We start from the raw sequence: 19,334 nt of genomic DNA, 5'->3' as shown, positions 1-19,334 counted from the left end.
CACACTCTCCCCTCGTTGCTATGCATCACATGATCTTGCGTGTGCGTAGGAATTTTTTTGAAATTACTACGAAACCCAACAGGAACACGAAAGACCGAAAGGTCGAACATGAGTCGTATAGAAGATACGATCAACATGAAGATGTTCACCGATGATGACTAGTCCGTCTCACGTGATGATCGGACACGTCCTAGTTGACTCGGATCATGTATCACTTAGATGACTAGAGGGATGTCTAAGTGGGAGTTCATTAAATAATTTGATTAGATGAACTTAATTATCATGAACATAGTCAAAAGGTCTTTGCAAATTATGTCATAGCTCACGCTTTGGTTCTATTGTTTTAGATATGTTCCTAGAGAAAATTTAGTTGAGAGTTGATAGTAGCAATTATGCGGACTGCGTCCGTAAACTGAGGATTGTCCTCATTGCTGCATAGAAGGATTATGTCCTTAATGCACCGCTCAGTGTGCTGAACCTCGAGCGTCTCTGTAGATGTTGGGAAACATCTGATATACACGTTTTGATGACTACATGATAGTTCAGTGCGTAATCCTAATGGTTTAGAATTGTGGCACCAAAGACGCTTTTGAAACGTCGCAGAACATATGAGATGTTCCAAAGATTGAAATTGGGATTTCAGACTAGTGCCCACGTCAAGAGGTATGAGACCTCTGACAAGTTTCTTAAGCCTGCAAACTAAGGGAGAAAAGCTCAATCATTGAGCATGTGCTCAGATTGTCTAAGTACTACAATCGCTTGAATCGAGTGCGAGTTAATCTTTCAAATGAGATAGTGATGGTTCTCCATAGTCACTTCCACCAAGCTATTAGAGCTTTGTGATGAACTATAACATATCAGGGATAGACATGATGATCCTTGAGCAACTCGCAATGTTTGACACTGCGAAAATAGAAATCAAGTAGGAGCATCAATTGTTGATGGTTAAACCACTAGTTTCAAGAAGGGCAAGGGAAAGAAGGGATACTTCATGAAATGGCAAATCAGTTGCTGCTCTAGTGAAGAAACGCAAGGTTGAACCCAAACCCGAGACTAAGTGCTTCTGTAATGAGTGGAACGGTCACTGAAGCACAACTACCCTAGATACTTGGTAGATGAGAAGGCTGGCAAGGTCGACAGATGTATTTTGAATATACGTTATATTATTGTGTACTTTACTAGTACTCCTAGTAGCACCAGGGTAATAAATACCGGTTTGGTTGCTAAGTGTTAGTAACTCGAAATAAAAGGCTATGGAGACTAGCTAAAGGTGAGATGACGATATGAGTTGGAAGTGTTTCCAAGGTTGATGTGATCAAACATCGCACGCTCCCTCTACCATCGGGATTGGTGTTAAACTGAAATAATTGTTATTTGGTGTTTGCGTTGAGCATATACATGATTGGATTATGTTTATCGCCATACGGTTATTCATTTAAGGAGAATAATGGTTACTCTATTTATTTGAATAATACCTTCAATGGTCTTGCACCTAAAATGAATGGTTTATTAAATCTTGATCGTAGTGATACACATGTTCATGCCAAAAGATATAAAATAGTAATGATAGTACCACATACTTGTGGCACTGCCATTTGAGTCATGTTGGTATAAAACACATGAAGAAGCTCCATGTTGATGGATCTTTGGACACACTCGTTTTTGAAAAGATTGAGACATGCGAACCATGTCTATTGGTAGATATGCATGAAGAAACTCCATACAGATGGATCGTTTGGACTCACTTGATTTTGAATCACTTGAGACATGCAAATCATACCACATGGGCAAGATGACTGAAAGACCTCGTTTTCAGTAAGATGGAACAAGAAAGCAACTTGTTGGAAGTAATACATTTTGATGTGTGCAGTCCAATGAGTGATGAGGCACGCAGAGGATATCGTTATGTTCTTACTTCACAGATGATTTGAGTAGATGCTGAGTATATTTACTTGATGAAACACAAGTCTGAATTATTGAAAGGTTTAAGTAATTTCAGAGTGAAGTTGAAGATCGTCGTGATAAGAGGATAAAATGTCTATGATATGATCATAGAGATGAATATCTGAGTTATGAGTTTGGCTCACAATTAAGACATTGTGGAAATTGTTTCACAACTAATACCGCCTGGAACACCATAGTGTGATGGTGTATCCGAACATCATAACTGCACCCTATTGGATATGGTGCATACCATGATGTCTCTTATCGAATTACTACTATCGTTTATGGGTTAGGCATTAGAGACAACCGCATTCACTTTAAATAGGGCACCACGCAATTCCGTTGAGACGACACCGTATGAACTATGGTTTAGAAAAACCTAAGTTGTCGTTTCTTAAAAGTTTGGGCTGCGACACTTATGTGAAAAAGTTTCAGGCTGATAAGCTCGAACCCAAAGCGGATAAATGCATCTTCATAGAATACCCAAAACAGTTGGGTATACGTCCTATTTCAGATCCGGAAGCAAAAGTGATTGTTTCTAGAAATGGGTCCTTTCTCGAGGAAAAGTTTCTCTCGAAAGAATTGAGTGGGAGGATGATGGAGACTTGATGAGGTTATTGAACCGTCACTTCAACTAGTGTGTAGCAGGGCACAGGAAGTTGTTCCTGTGGCACCTACACCAATTGAAGTGGAAGCTTATGATATGATCATGAAACTTCGGATCAAGTCACTACCAAACCTCATGGTCGACTAGGATGCGTACTACTTCAGAGTGGCACGTAATCCTGTCTTGGACGTCATGTTGCTAGACAACAACAAACCTACGAGCAATGGAGAATCGATGGTGGGCCCGGATTCCGATGAATGGCTCGAGGCCATAAAATCCGAGAGAGGATCCATGTATAAAAACAAAGTATAGACTTTGGAAGAACTACTTGATGCTCGTAAGGTTGTTGGGTGCAGATGGATTTTAAAAGGAAGACGGACAATGGTGGTAAGTGTCACCATTAAGAAAGCTCGACTTGTCGTTAAGATGTTTTTTGACAAGTTCAAGGAGTTGACTACGATGAGACTTTCTCACTCGTAATGATGCTAAGAGCCTGTTGGAATTATGTTAGCAGTTACTGCATTATTTATGAAATCTTGCAGATAGGATGTCAAAACATTGTTTCCTCGACGATTTTCTTGAGGAAAGGTTGTATGTGATACAACCAGAAGGTTTTGTCAATCCTGAGAGATGCTAACAAGTATGCAAAGCTCCAGCAATCCTTCTAAGGACTGGAGTAAGCATCTCGGAGTGGGAATGTACGCTCGATCAAATGATCAAAGATTTTGGGTTTATACAAAGTTTATGAGAAACTTGTATTTCCAAAGAAGTGAGTGGGAGCACTATAGAATTTTTGATGAGTATATGTTGTTAACATCTTGTTGATCAGAAATGATGTAGAATTTCTGGAAAGCAGACAAGGTTATTTGAAAAGTGTTTTTCAATGGAAAACCTGGATTAAGCTACTTGAACATTGAGCATCAAGATCTATAAGGATAGATCAAAACGCTTAATAGTACTTTCAAATGAATGCATACCGTGACAAGATTTTGAAGGAGTTCAAAATAGATCAACAAAGAAGGAGTTCTTGGTTGTGTTACAAGGTGTGAGCATTGAGTAAGATTCAAGACCTAACCATGGTAGAAGAGAGAGAAAGGACGAAGGTCGTCCCCTATGCTTTAGACGTAGGCTCTACAGTATGCTATGTTGTGTACCGCACCTGAAGTGTGCCTTGCCATGAGTCAGTCAAGGGGTACAAGAGTGATCCAGGAATGGATCACATGACAGCGGTCGAACTTATCCTTAATAACTAGTGGACTAAGGAATTTTCTCGATTATGGAGGTGGTAAAAGAGTTCGTCGTAAAGGGTTACGTCGATGCAAACTTTGACATTAATCCGGATGACTCTGAGGAGTAAACCGGATTCGTATAGTAGAGCGGTTATTTGGAATAGCTCCAAGTAGCGCGTGGTAGCTGCATCTACAAGATGATAGAGAGATTTCTAAAGCACACATGGATCTAAAAGGTTCAGACCCATTGACTAATAAACCTCTCTCACAAGCGAGATATGAACAAACCCCATGGGTGTTGGATTCATTACAATCACATTGTGATGTGAACTAGATTATTGACTCTAGTGCAAGTGGGAGACTGTTGGAAATATGCCCTAGAGGCAATAATAAAATGGTTATTATTGCATTTCCTTGTTCATGATAATTGTCTATTGTTCATGCTATAATTGTATTACCCGGAAACCGTAATACATGTGTGAATACATAGACCACAACATGTCCCTAGTAAGCCTCTAGTTGACTAGCTCATTGATCAATAGATGGTCATGGTTTCCTGACCATGGACATTGGATGTCATTGATAACGGCATCACATCATTAGGAGAATGATGTGATGGACAAGACCCAATCCTAAGCATAGCACAAGATCGTGTAGTTCGTTTGCTAAAGCTTTTCTAATGTCAAGTATCATTTCCTTAGACCATGAGATTGTGCAACTCCCGGATACCGTAGCAATGCTTTGGGTGCACCAAACGTCACAATGTAACTGGGTGGCTATAAAGGTGCACTACAGGTATCTCCGAAAGTGTCTGTTGGGTTGGAACGAATCGAGACTGGGATTTGTCACTCCGTATGACAGAGAGGTATCTCTGGGCCCACTCGGTAATGCATCATCATAATGAGCTCTATGTGGCTAAGGAGTTAGCCATGGGATCATGCGTTATGGAACGAGTAAAGAGACTTGCCGATAATAAGATTGAACGAGGTATGGGTATACCGACAATCGAATCTTGGGCAAGTAACATACCGATAGACAAAGGGAATTGTATACGGGATTGACTGAATCCTTGACATCGAGGTTCATCCGATGAGATCACCGTGGAACATGTGGGAGCCAATATGGGTATCTAGATCCCGCTATTGGTTATTGGTCGGAGAGATGTGTCGGTCATGTCTGCATGGTTCCCAAACCCGTAGGGTCTACACACTTAAGGTTCGGTGACACTAGATTTGTTATGGGAAATAGTATGTGGTTACCGAAGGTTGTTCGGAGTCCCGGATGAGATCCAGGACGTGACCAGGAACTCTGGAATGGTCCGGAGGTGAAGATCGATATATTGGACGAAGGTTATTGGAGTCCGGAATTGTTCTGGGAGTACCGGGTGACGACCAGCGTGACCGAAAGGTGTTTTGGAGGCCCCGACAAGCGTTGGGGGGCCTTATGGGCCAAGGGTAGGGGCACATCAGCCCACTAAGGGGTTGTGCGCCCCTCCCACCCCATCTCATGTAACGTGGAGAGGTGGGGGCGCCTCCCCTAGGGCAGCCACCCCTCTCGGCTTGGGGGGCAAGTTTCCTAGGGGTGGGGGCGCCCAAACCCATCTAGGGTTTCCCCTGTGGCCGCCACCCCTCCCCTAGGGAACCCTAGGGCACCTCCTCCACCCCTTCCCCCTATATATAGTGAGGGAGAGAGAGGGCAGCCGCACCCCCTTCCCTGGCGCAGCCCTCTCCTCCTCCAACTCCTCCTCCTCTTCCGCAGTGCTTGGCGAAGCCCTGCCGGAGAACCACGAGCTCCATCGCCACCATGTCGTCGTGTTGCTGGAGTTCTCCCTCAACTTCTCATCTCCCCTTGCTGGCTCAAGAAGGAGGAGACGTCCCCGGGCTGTATGTGTGTTGAACGCAGAGGCATCGTCCGTTTGGCACTAGATCGGATCTTCCACGATTTGAATCGCCACGAGTACAACTCCATCAACCGCGTTCTTTGTAACGCTTCTGCTTAGCGATCTTCAAGTGTATGAAGATGCACTCCCTCTCTCTCTCGTTGCTAGCATCTCCTAGATTGATCTTGGTGACATGTAGGGACATTTTGAATTATTACTACGTTCCCCAACAAATATTCATATCACAATTAAGAAGAATTACATTGAAATTATGCCAAGTAGCACTCCGCATCAAAAATTCTGTTTTTATCATTTACCTACTCGAGGACGAGCAGGAATTAAGCTTGGGGATGCTTGATACGTCTCCAACGTATCTATAATTTTTGATTGCTTCATGCCATATTATTACTGTTTTGGACATTATTGGGCTTTATTATCCACTTTTATATTATTTTTGGGACTAACCTATTAATCGGAGGCCCAGCCTAGAATTGCTATTTTTTGCCTGTTTTAGGGTTTCGAAGAAAAGGAATATCAAATGGAGTCCAAATGGAATGAAACCTTCGGGAACGTGATTTTCTCAACAAACAAAACCCAGGAGACTTGGACCCTACGTCAAGACACAAAAGAGGAAGCCACGAGGTAGGGGGGCGCTCCCACCCCCACCAGGCGCACCCTCCATCTTCGTGGGCCCCCTGTTCCTCCACCGACGTACTCCTTCCTCCTATATATACCTATGTACCCCCAAACGATCAGATACGGAGCCAAAACCCTAATTCCACCGCCGCAACTTTTTGTATCCACGAGATCCCATCTTGGGGCCTGTTCCGGAGCTCCGCTGGAGGGGGAATCGGTCACGGATAGCTTGTACATCAACACCATAGCCCCTCCTATGAAGTGTGAGTAGTTTACTTCAGACCTATGGGTCCATAGTTAGCAGCTTGATGGCTTCTTCTCTCTTTTTGGATCTCAATACAAAGTTCTCCCCCTCTCTTGTGGAGATCTATTCGATGTAATCTTCTTTTTGCGGTGTGTTTGTTGAGATCAATGAATTGTGGGTTTATGATCAAGTCTCTCTATGAACAATATTTGAATCTTCTCAGAATTCTTTTATCTATGATTGGTTATCTTTGTAAGTCTCTTCAAATTATCAGTTTGGTTTGGCCTACTAGATTGATCTTTCTTGCAATGGCAGAAGTGCTTAGCTTTGGGTTCAATCTTGGGGTGTCCTTTCCCAGTGACAGTAGGGGCAGCAAGGCACGTATTGTATTTTTGCCATTGAGGATAACAAGATGGGATTTTCATCATATTGCATGAGTTTATCCCTCTACATCATGTCATCTTGCTTAAGGCATTACTTTGTTTTCATTAACTTAATACTCTAGATGCATGCTGGATAGCGGTCGATGAGTGGAGTAATAGTAGTAGATGCAGGCAGGAGTCGGTCTACTTGTCTCGGACATGATGCCTATATACATGATCATACCTAGATATTCTCACAACTATGCTCAATTCTGTCAATTCCTCAACAGTAATTTATTTACCCACCATAGAATACGTATGCTCTCGAGAGAAGCCACTAGTGAAACCTATGGCCCCCGGGTCTATCTTCATCATATTAATCTATCAATACTTAGTTATTTCCTTTTGCTTTTACTTTGCTTTTATTTTACTTTGCATCTTTACCATAAAAATACCAAAAATATTATCTTATCATATCTATCAGATCTCACTCTCGTAAGTGGCCGAGTAGGGATTGACAACCCCTATTTGCGTTGGTTGCGAGGATTTATCTGTTTTGCGCAGGTATGAGGGACTAACACGTAGCCTCATACTGGATTGATACCTTGGTTCTCAAAAACTGAGGGAAATACTTACGCTACTTTGCTGCATCATCCCTTCCTCTTCGGGGAAAACCAACGCATGCTCAAGAGGTAGCATGGCGGAGGGGCGGGATCCCCTCCAAGATTGGATCTCCCTCTCCGTTCTCTTATGTTTCGCGTTCCCCAGATCTAGCCGAAAACCGTTTCTTATATTCCCGGAGATTCGTAACTCCGATTGCGCTGAGCTTTTAACACGATTTTTTCCGGATATAAGCTTCCTTGCGCCCGAAGTAGAGGTCCAACTGACGTACGAGGTGAGAACAACCCACCACGGCACGCCTGGCTCCTCTGGCGCGCCCTGGTAGGTTGTGCCCACCACGGGCCTCCGTCCGGTGATTCCAACTCCCAAAAATCACATATATTTCAAAATAATTCTCTGTGAAATTCTATTGCATTTGGACTTCGTTTGACAATACAAAAAACATACAGAAAACAGGACTGGCACTGGACACTAGATCAATAGGTTAGTCCAATAAATCATATAAAAAGTTGCCAAAAGTATGTGAAAGTGATATAATATTGGCATGCAACAATCAAAAATTATAGATACGACCGAGACTTATCAGACGTGCCCCTCCCGGTGGCGCTCTTCACCGTCACCACCCTCACCTGCCTCTACATCAGCCTCTGGAAGTTCCCGGACGTGGCCAGGTTGCTGCGCCACACCTCCTTCCCCCATCTCCGGGAGCTCGGCATCTGCAGCGTCATCATGGAAGACAGGGACATCGACTTGGTCGTCACCAAGAGCCCCGTCCCGGAGACCCTCAACATCCATGGATGCAACAAGGGGTTGCACCTTCGCCTCGTCGGCCACAGCCTCCGGTGCGTCCAAATTTGCGGCTCCGTCCTGGAGGACATCGCGATGGTAAAGGCTCCTCGCCTCGAGTGGCTCATCCTGGTGAGGATTGGTGATGCTCCCAAGCTGCACGCATTAGGAATCTTGGAACCGGGGAGCACCATCCTAGAGATCCGAGACGGCATCTTCATGGTACATACATCCCCTGTTGGCATTCTAACATTTTTTGTTCAGTTAGCAAAATGTCCAGCTCATGGAGGTCCATGACTAAATATTAGATTTTTTTGTTTTTTGTTAATTTGGGTTCTTTCCTGCAGGGCGGGATGAAGGCGAGCCCAAGCACCATGGCAACCAGCGTCAAGATCCTGAGTCTGAATGTGCGTTTCGGAAACCACACCGATGGAAAGATGGTTCTCTCCTTCCTCGGCTGCTTTCCCAATTTGAAGGCACTGCACATTACTATATTTTTCTTTCCATTTCATGTTTTGCTTACATTCATAGCGAATTCCATTTGTAGCAGCAGATTTTGTTCACTGCAGATGGTGTGGTTTAAGCTTTTGATTAATTAATTGTAGATAATGTACTATGCAATTCTCCTGATGTCAATGCTTTCCTTCTTAATCTATTGTTATAGCATCTCTCACTGTGGTCATATATCATACTACTTGGCAATATTCATGTTGTTGATGTTGTAAGTGGCATGCAGTGCTCCTTTCGGACTTACGGAATTTACACATGACAAACCAACACATTGCTACCTACAATTTTTTGGAGGCATGTGTAGTTTATCATATTACTCTAAACGGTGTCATATCAGGTACTTCTTTATGGTTAATTAATATTTAATAGCAAGATATTTTTCATAGTTCACATCTGGAATTTTGTTTTAAAGAACACATTTCACAAAATATGCACATGGTTAGGACCTCCATCATGGCTATATTTGGTAAACTATGCACCTATCAGGGCCCCCATCTTACAGAATTTTCATCAATGGAGAATATGTGTTTGATTTCTTCAGCAACAGCATTGATTGACCGGACCATGTTTTAGTTGCGATCGACAATGGTAGCAAGCACATGCATAGTTGAATGAGATCTTTGGAGATACTCTGCAACTTGTTATATGCGAATAACAAACATGAGAGACTGCATAGTGCATACATCATATCAATTTCTGATCTTTCATGCGTGTTACTTCTTACTTGGTAGTTGGCTACTGGTAGTTGTTACTTTCTGCTAATTAATTTCATGTGTGAAAGTAATGATCATTGATTTGCATTGCTCTATCCAGTCAATGATCATCAGAGTGCTTCTGGTTTCTTTTCTTGTGAAATGTGATTCCTATGTTTATTTAATCAAACATAAATGATATGTTACATCTTTAATCAGTTGTAATTTAAATGCCAAGCGTTCCATTTATTATCAGCAATCAGGTTTTCTCTACTCAACTACACCAACTTTAGGAAGGCATTCTCCCCCTTCAGGACCTGTATTTCTGCTGCGAATGTTGCAAGTGGCATGCAGTGCTTGTTTCAGACTCATGAAACTTATATATAATTACCTTGCACATTCCTATTGCTGCCTACAGTTTGCTGGTGAATTGCGTGGTATTACCATAATGCCAGCTTAATGCATTGCTACTAGACTACATCTGCAATTAGTCATGTCCGACTCACTAATTACTACAAAGTTCTGGTCAGGCTTCTATTTATTCTTAGCCATGGAGAATAGAGTACCAAATGATAATGCTCGGATTGCATGTTAATTTCAGTAAGTTGTGACATTTGGTATGAAACTAGGTTGCACATTGCTGCCACCAGTTTGTTGGAGGTCTGTGTTGCATGCCATAATATCATATTGTTGCTTTGTTTCTATGCCGCATTTTATCAGCCAGTTATGTCTGATTAACTAATTACAAAGAAGGTGTCATGAAAATTCTTCTTGAAGAATGTATTTGGTAAATTTTGCACGTGTTAGGCTCGAATGTGTTGCCTCACTTCGTAATTGTTATGCATGAACTGTAATCATGAGGCCCGCCTTAGTTGTTGTTGGTACTCCGTCTAGCTTCATGCATGGAAAGCATTGGCATGTCATATCTCTCCCATATATTGGAACCAACATTTATGTATGCATGTTATGATGTTTGTTTCACTGCACAATATCTACCGCTTTTCAATTAACATGAAGCACTACGTGGTACTCCCTCTGTTTCATAATTTTTGTCGTGGTTTTAGTTCAAATTTGAACTAAACCCCCAATCATGACAAGAATTATGCAACGGAGGGAGTATTAATTTGCATGGCATGTATTGGTATTATATACTCAGCATGATTCATTGAAGCTGAACTGTGAGTGATTGAAGTGCTTTTTTCCTGCAGTCCGAAAAATGTGATTATGAAGCTGACAGTGCCAGGCTGAACCTCAACTTTTGGAAGCTGGCCAAGCCCACTGAATGCATCAAGTCGTGCATCAAGGTGTTCTCTTACAGAGAATTCTGAGGGGAGCTCGGGGAGGTTGCCTTCCTCAAGTCCTTCTAGAGTGCGAGGGCACTGAGGACTGCGTCCATCTCCATGGCTAACCCGAGCTTCACGTCATTCTCGATGGATGAGGCGACTTCTAAATTGGAGAAAGCTTCTAACAAGATGGCCAGTAGATCCTGCCAAATGTTGCTTCTCGGGAGCACATGTCCTGAAGGAGGCAAGCCCTTGAGCTTCAAGAAAGGAACTGATTACTCCTTTGAGGACCCTTTCACAATGGTGGAGGTTCGCAACATAGCTTAATATATGTGGGGCCAGGGCCGAGCCGGCAAAATCCGAGGCCCTGTGCCAAACTCGAAAATGGGCCTTACCTCACTAAATCTTTGATTTTTTTTGTTTCTTTCTACGCTTTTGGTAACCAGATTCATGTTTTCTAATCAAAGACATGACTTGGATCTTGCAATACGAGACGCCTAATAGATGAAAAAAATAAATAGCTAGAAGAATTTTCCAGAACTAAATAGCGGACGTAAATTGCAACTCACAATCAAGGCCTCACGTGATCGCCGGTTATCAAAGCGACGATGCTTAAGAAATTGGAGATCGGAAGATGGCTTGAACCTTCCATTCCTTCATGTCCTCCCTGCCTCGCTGCCGTTCGTGGTCCTGCTCTCCTGATGTAAGGAGGAGACCGAAGAATGGATATAACCTGCAATTTAGCTTAACTCAGCCGCCGGAGGAGAAAATCAATAGATTGGCTTTGTTCGTCTCAATGGATCGCTGGATTTTATTTTTCTTAGGCAGATCGATCGCTTTTTTGGAGAGAAGGCAGATCGATCGCTGGATGAGGCGCACGTCCCAATCGTGGCCTGTTTCACCCAGAGGAAAGACGGAAGGAGGCTCGTGTACAAAGGATAAAAGACCCAGCCAATTGGACTTTGCCTAGCCGTGCGTACAAAATCTGAGGCCCCTAAAAACTGGGGGCCCTGTGCCGGCGCACAGGTTGCACCCCCATGGGCTCAGGCCTGTGTGGGGCAATGGAGTTTTTTTGGTATCTGCTTCTTTTGGCACCTGACTTTGGTGGTATTACGTTGCAGATTTTATGTTAAATTCGTGGTCCGATGTTTGGTGAGAGTCAGAAATACTATGGACTAACGATAGCTTGCTTGCCACTTTACCTGTGTCATCAGTTTCCCATAGTATATGCTCCTTAAAACTTTTTGATTGCGGCAGAATGTTTTATATGTATTTTGTGGATCATGTCCTCCTAATCATCATGCAGATCAATTATCATCAGAACAATGGTCTTTAGGCATGCATTGTTTTGATTATACATGTCTTTGAACTTCATGGTTAAATATCTTTGGCCAATATAGCTTGAAACACCGGTACCATTTCATTTTTGGCCTTCCCTGCATGTTTGATTGAGCTTATCAATATTATTAGACTACATCAGTTATTAAAAAAATATTGTTACCTGTGGTACTCTTATACCTTTTATCATTTTGTTAGAAAATTTCCTTGATTTATAATTTTACATTGCACTGATTCTTGACATAAGCAAAGAAGAAGCGTACCGATGTGCAATGTAAAATATTTTTGGTATTGAGGATCCATTACTTTGCATATGAATCCTTTGACGTCTGCTAGCAACATATGAATGACCTGCATGATTCTCTAAACCAAAATGAGCTTATTTTTTATGTTCATATATGCTCTGCTAGGTACACGTGAGAAAATCCCAAATTCAGGCTTCAAAAGTCTGGATCCCATAGCATTGCTATACTGAATCAGATGATCTCATTTTGCTCCTTCCTATCTCCAACAAGTAGTTTCTAGCAACTGCTTGATTTTACAACAAAAGTAACTCTATTTCACAAGTACTAGTTTTCAGCTACCACTTGATTTCATTATACAGATCGATTTAAGAACAAAGGACTCGAACATTCAGTGTAGGCTAAGGAACTTGGGAAGATCTTTCTAGACTAAAAATTGTCTTAGTTCGATAAATTCTTCACTGCAAAATCTGCAATATTCTTATCAGAGCGCTCTCCTTCCTGCATCCACTTAGAAACATCCTTCTTGTACTCCTCCCCACCTATCACCTCCTTGATGCACGTCTTCATCCCATCCCTTCTCACCAAGTCCTTCTCATTTCGACATGGACGCAAGCTGACTACCCATCTGCTCTCCACATACTTTGTGGCGGGCGGTTACATTTGTCTGCCCATTATGATATTGCGACAATAAGTACACCGGTGACAATTGCTTCTGTTGTCGAACTCCATGTACTCTTGAATAGTACCTTTTATGGAAATTTAATTTTGTTTTTTTTCACACAAGAAGACCATGTCGTTTCTTCTCAAAACTTTACACATGAGTATAACACTAGAGCATGTTGGTTGTCAATTTTTACTGGAAAACGTGACAAATGAACTACAAATGTGAATTTTTACTGCATTCATCAGTGATACATATCATAACAAGAAACCACATATTGCTTTTTGTCAATTAACATTGTATATTTTATTTCTTTATTTAAGAGGAGTAATGCGCCACACTAGCGTTGTAGACACATGGTTTGACACATGACAGGGCGTAAGGAGGACATTGTCAACTACTCTATCATCTTTTGTTCCACATTTCTAATCGTAAGGAGGGTGCAAACTGCAATTCAGTTTAAACTGTCTGAGGCGGCATAAGGGCCTCATGTGCTACAAGTACCTGCACAACCATTACATACATGTGTTCTACCCTCCACCATTAATTATGTCACATCAGATTGATCATGTGAATCGATTCATATGGGTAGGAACGAACAAATACGCTCCTCTGAGTATGACATATCTATACTTGATTCTTTCTCGTCGGTTTTAGATGAAATTTGATCTTTCAAAATTTGCCAACCGAGCAGGAGGCAGAGTACATGGAGTTAACATGGAGAGCTAAGATGATAGGACCAACCTATCATCCAACAAGTCTTATGGTTTCAACTTGTTCAGTGGTGATGGAACGTATATGGATTGGGTAGAGAAGCACCGCATTTCCTGTATTGTGCTTGTATCCTATGGGACCGTCTCTAACTATGACGCAACCCAGTTGGATGAGAATCACAATGGACTATGCAATTTTGCCCAACCCTTTTTTGGGGTTGTCAGATCCAACAAGTCACACAAGTTATCTGTAGAACTCAAGGTGAGATGTGTGAATAATGGATCAATTGTTGAGTGCTACCCCCAACTTGAGGTTTTGTCACACAAGGCTATTGATATGGTAACACAAAATACATTTGTTTTATTTTTATGTACAAGAATATAAAAAGGTTTTACAAAGTACTAAAATAAGGACAACTGTTCAGATTTAAATTCACGAATATACATGTAGGTCGCTTTGTTGCCCACTGTGGGTGGAACTCGACGTTGGAGGCAGTTGTTAGTGGTGTTCCTCTTGTGGGAATCCCACTTTGGGCAGACCAACCCACCATAGCAAAGTATGCGGAGAGCGCGTGGGGCATGGGCGTGTGAGTACAGAAGGGGACAAGGATAGAAGGATGAGTACAAAACAAAATCGGCAAAGTGGATGCAAAAGGCCAAGGATGCAACATAGGAAGGAGGAAGCTCAGATAAACATATTGCCAACTTCATTGCGGAATATATGTCAACTAGAAGTCATACCAATGCATACCTTACTTCAAGATAAGCAAGTAGGCAGTGATTCCAGTGGTACAATTCTTTTAGAGAGAATTTCATTTTACTTTTGTAAGTAAAGTGCTATCTTATCACCATGTAGAAGGATGTGCAATTTTTAGTGTACTAACAACATGCGAAAAAACTATTTACATGTTATAGAATCAATTCAAACAAATCATATGGAGACTATAAAACTTCATAGCAATTTTCACTTTATTATGTCCACAGATATTCTTACTGTTCCACATGATAAAATACTTTCCTATAATTAATTAATGCAAGAAGATGATTTTCTGTTCATCCTAAAATTGCTTTGGATACATATTTTGATTGTTGCGGAACTTGGAATTCTGTAAGCTTGATTCCGTGCGGAAAGTTGAAACTGAATGCCTAAATGTATATAAAACAAGAACCCATAAATGTCTCAGTTGATCAGATACATGGAAAGACACATAAAAGATTAACCTATGATCTCAATAAACATCATAGTATGCATATTTATGATAACATAATCGCGTCTCCTTTGTCATAGCCTATCACCTTATCATAAGGTGTCATGCGTTAGGCCATTTTGGGAAGTTGGAATTTCCTCATAATCTTGTTGCAATGGATTGAATCTTTTAAAATAGTGCATGTAGTATTCTCTATTAATACAAATCACCTGTAGGATGCCTCCAATTTTCAGTTAAGACATTACATTCCTATAAATACCCAAAGACCCGATATAAAAAACATATATACGAAAATTCCCTTTAGAGTTTACTCTTAACATAGTCAAATGTTTTGGACATTTGAAAGCTTCATGAATATATATCAACATAATTCTTAATCAAAGTTTCACATATTGTATAATATACCACACACGGTATTAATTTACAAAGTATAACAATGTATGGACATAAGATACATCATCATACACAACTTACAGACACATATGAACTATACACAGGACATAGGGACATTAATTATTAGAGAATTGCGCATATGTATGATTAGGTGGCATTTGGTGATCTTCCTATTTGGTGGGGTATGAAGGCTCCATGGCAAGACCACACATGCCCTTCTTGTCTGCAATGTCCTTCTCCATTCTCAAGTACCCATTCTCGCCCCAAGTTGTGCCCCATGAATTCTTCATCAACCAATAATTAACTTGTGCCATCACTAGTCTTTCCATATCCAGTGGCTGCAATTCCATGGTCCAAGTCAGTACCGCAGGAGCCGGTCATCACCCCGCCAGAGTAGAATTGGAATGTCATGTCGCCTCTGTCCACAGCTATAGACACTGGTTGGTTTGCCACCGCCTTCATAAGGGAACCCTCGTTATTGATAGGAACATCCTCAAAGCCGGTGATGGTTGCAGCACTGTTGGATCCAGCCGTGCACTTGCCGTCGGCTGCATCATCCATGCATGAGTCCTCCCTCGCAGCCTTGAACTTCACCATGAACATCACAGTCAACCAACTCTTGCTCTGACAGTGAGATTAACTTGCCGGTTTTCACTTTTACAATGCCCTCTGTCGCGGCAACGGCAGAAAATGCCCAACAGCAGCCTAGAAATAATTGTGTTGTTATAGTGTTATCCAATAAAATATTAAAACATATATGCAGTGCAACACATTTTTTGTGTACTTACCACACTGGCCTTGATCCTTGATAGGGGTGACAGCCCCCTTAGCCCTCCAGTCCATCGTTGTTGGAAGAGCATCAAAACTCAAATTCTCATACTTGAATCCTGTAGAAAGAACTCGCATGGAGTTTGATTTCAACCCCTTGTTTGTGTTGGTTGTCCTGAACTCATCATTGGTGATATCAGCGAACTGGTTGACGCCGAGCCAGAACTTGTGATTCTGGGCATTGAGTGTTTCAATGAATTCGACGTTGGCTTTGAAAACCTCGAACCGGCGCGCCTTGTAACACACGGCCATACTGAACCATCCAATTCTCATGCTTCGCCACCATCGACAAGTCATCATTCAGCTCACGAGCTGAAATGACAGTACCACTGAGGCAGATGCAACCAAGGATTGCAAGAAGCAAAGCCTTGCGGATGGCCATCTTCGGTTAGGCACCGAACTGCAATGACAGTACTGAAGAGGTAGATGAAACCTAGGATGGCAAGTCTCTGTACTTTGGTCTGGTTTGTTGGATGGTACTTGGTGGCATATATAGTGTCATGTATGTGTTAGAAATAGGAGACTGAGAGATACGGTGCTTGAGCGAAGGTGGTTATGGAAAAGGGCTTGTGCGTTGCCGTGGATTATGGTGGCCGGCTACATGGTATAAAAATGATGCGCACATCTGATTGACCGGCCAGATTGTATAAAAGTGATAGGACCCAACAAGGAAGTACGCTTGGTGCACGTCTAATAGTGACCCCTGCTTGATTACTTCTGGAGTGTACGTCTGATAGTGATCCATGCTTGAGAAATTTCTTAATCAAAGAAAGAACAACCGTGTTCTTGCAAATAAATTTTCTGAAGAGGACCGTGAACGCGACGCCCAGTGTGTACAAAAGAATCAGGTAACCGCTTGCTAGTATCGACATGAATTTCCTGCCTGCCAAAAAATAGCATGATGATGTGACATACTATTCAACAAGAGTTGTCTAAGTTCCGGAAGGTTGGTTCCTCAGCCTTGAAATTCCCTATCTCACATCCCAGCTTGTATTTTGCTCGTAGTGTAACAGGAAAGAAGGAAAAATAATTTCACAGAAGTATAAGACACCGGAGAAATGGACTTTTATGCAGCTGGTAGCAGGCGAAATTTAAAGACAATCACATTTAGTTCGGCAATGTTACTAACACAGTTTTCTTAACCTGGAATACTTGTATACACCGTAAGGTCTGCTCGTCTCATCATAAAAGGAGTAACCCATATGATAAACACTGTGCTTGGTTAATTGCCATACTTGGATGGGCCGCAGCCCTCAAGACAGATCAAGGTCTGCATTTCAAAAGTATCACGGGGTAGTTGATCTTGTTGGGCTGCATCTTTGATGGCCATTTTGCCAACAAAATTTAGGCGTTCTATGTACACGATACTTGTATTCCTTCTGTGCATCACAACTATACATCTTGTACCCGCAGGACGTGCACTGTCAGGAACATCTGGTACTCCGATCAGCAGCGCCACTTGTCCGTTTATCGATCAACCATTATACGCTAGACAGGTATGCTCTAACAGAATGTCGCACGCTTATTTCTCTCTCTCCCTCTCTCTCTCTCTCTCACACACACACACACACACATATTTATTTATTTATTTATTTTTGGCAGTGGACTGATGCCTTATTGTAACAATTCTTCAACAGCGGGACGGCTGGTCAACTTATATCGCTGGCTCGAATGGTGGACGGATTTTTGAAGGATCCCAGTCTGATCAATGCACTAGTCGACCGTTGGGCCCCTGAAACCGCTACCTTCGTCTTTCATTGGAGCAATATGGAAGTGGTTCTCGAGGATGCAAGAATTATTTTGGGGCTACCTTAGAGTCAGCAAGTATGCTCATAAATTGTTTAGTATCCAACAAAACGCTTTCATTAAGGGGAGGCAGAGAGGAGTATCACCTGTCTTTATTCCTTCTGTTTGGAAAATAATAGTTCCTCCAAGGATCCACATTTTATCTCTGGCTTCTTTCTTATATTAAAATTATGACTAGGGATAACCTGCTGAAGAGAAATTTGAACAAGTCCATTGATTTGTTTTTCTTTTCTGAACCTGAGAGTGTACAGCACCTGTTGTGTGACTGTTTGGTAGCTAGACTTGTATGGAAGCAAATCAGTTGCTTATTCTCTATGCAAATTGGAGTTTCAGTAGAGTCAGTTACTTCCCTTTGGGTTGCTGGTAAAATACTTGACGCTCTGAATACTGCTGTAGCTGCTGTGCTCCGGGCTTTGTGGAAACACAGGAATGCCATGATCTTTAATTGAGTTGTTTGGTTTTCCTTGACCAAGATCTGGTCGCTGACCTTAGGAATGCTCAGGAGATGGCGATCGCTCTTCAAACATCATATTTTTAAAAGAACATCATATGCAGGAGCGGACAGATAGGTTCTGGCACACTAGTAGAAAAAGGATCAAACGTGAAGCACATTAGTGCCGGTTTGAATTTGAGCCGGCACTAATGGTACCATTAGTGCCGGTTCGAACGACTATGTATTAATGCCGGTTCGTGTTGAACCTTTAGTACCGGTTCGTGTCACGAACCGGTACTAAAGGGGTGATGGCAGGCTGGCGTCAGGCTAGGGCCCCACGATCACCTTTAGTACCGGTTCATGGCACGAACCGGTACTAAAGGGCTAACCTTTAGTACCGGTTTGTGTCACGAACCGGTACTAAAGGGGTCTGGCCTATAGTACCGGTTTGTGACACAAACTGGCACTATAGGACAACTTTCAAACTCTACCCCCCCCCCCGTGTGTCGCCATTTCAGTTCTGAAAAAATCAAAAGAAAATGATAAAAACTTCAAAAAATAAAATCCTTCGAGAGGTAGTTATATTACTACATCTACTAGTTAGGAAAATTTGAAAACTTAAATTTGGACATGTTTTGCAAAAAGTGTAGGGAAAATGTAAAACGGCTATAACTTTTGCATACGATGTCGGAAAAAAATGTATAATATATCAAAAAATTCAGCACGAAAATCCGCATCCGATGGAGACCGCCTACGGCCTGTTTGCAATTTTCTAAAATCCTCAAATTCCAAAAGGAAAAAAAGATATGATCAAATTTAAGTTTTTAAAATTTTTTTTTGTTAAATCTGGTCAAACTACTAATTCAAGAAGTATTAATGTTACTACATAATTATTCAAGAATATTAGTGTTACTAA

General features: G+C 41.8%; 3 pseudogenes; 2 read left to right on the top strand and 1 right to left on the bottom strand.

Annotated features, from left to right (window-relative positions):
• Positions 1 to 3,010: 3,010 nt before the first annotated feature.
• Positions 3,011 to 11,120, top strand: LOC119346648 (annotated as a pseudogene).
• A 2,596-nt stretch (positions 11,121 to 13,716) lies between these two features.
• LOC119346647 lies at positions 13,717 to 14,516 on the top strand (annotated as a pseudogene).
• A 987-nt stretch (positions 14,517 to 15,503) lies between these two features.
• Positions 15,504 to 16,561, bottom strand: LOC119346650 (annotated as a pseudogene).
• Between the last annotated feature and the right edge of the window lie 2,773 nt (positions 16,562 to 19,334).

This window comes from Triticum dicoccoides, unplaced genomic scaffold, assembly GCF_002162155.2.
Source record: "Triticum dicoccoides isolate Atlit2015 ecotype Zavitan unplaced genomic scaffold, WEW_v2.0 scaffold46172, whole genome shotgun sequence".
Lineage (NCBI taxonomy): Eukaryota > Viridiplantae > Streptophyta > Magnoliopsida > Poales > Poaceae > Triticum > Triticum dicoccoides.
The sequence above is the reverse complement of the archived record's forward strand: the minus strand, read 5'-3'. Positions and strand labels throughout refer to the sequence as shown.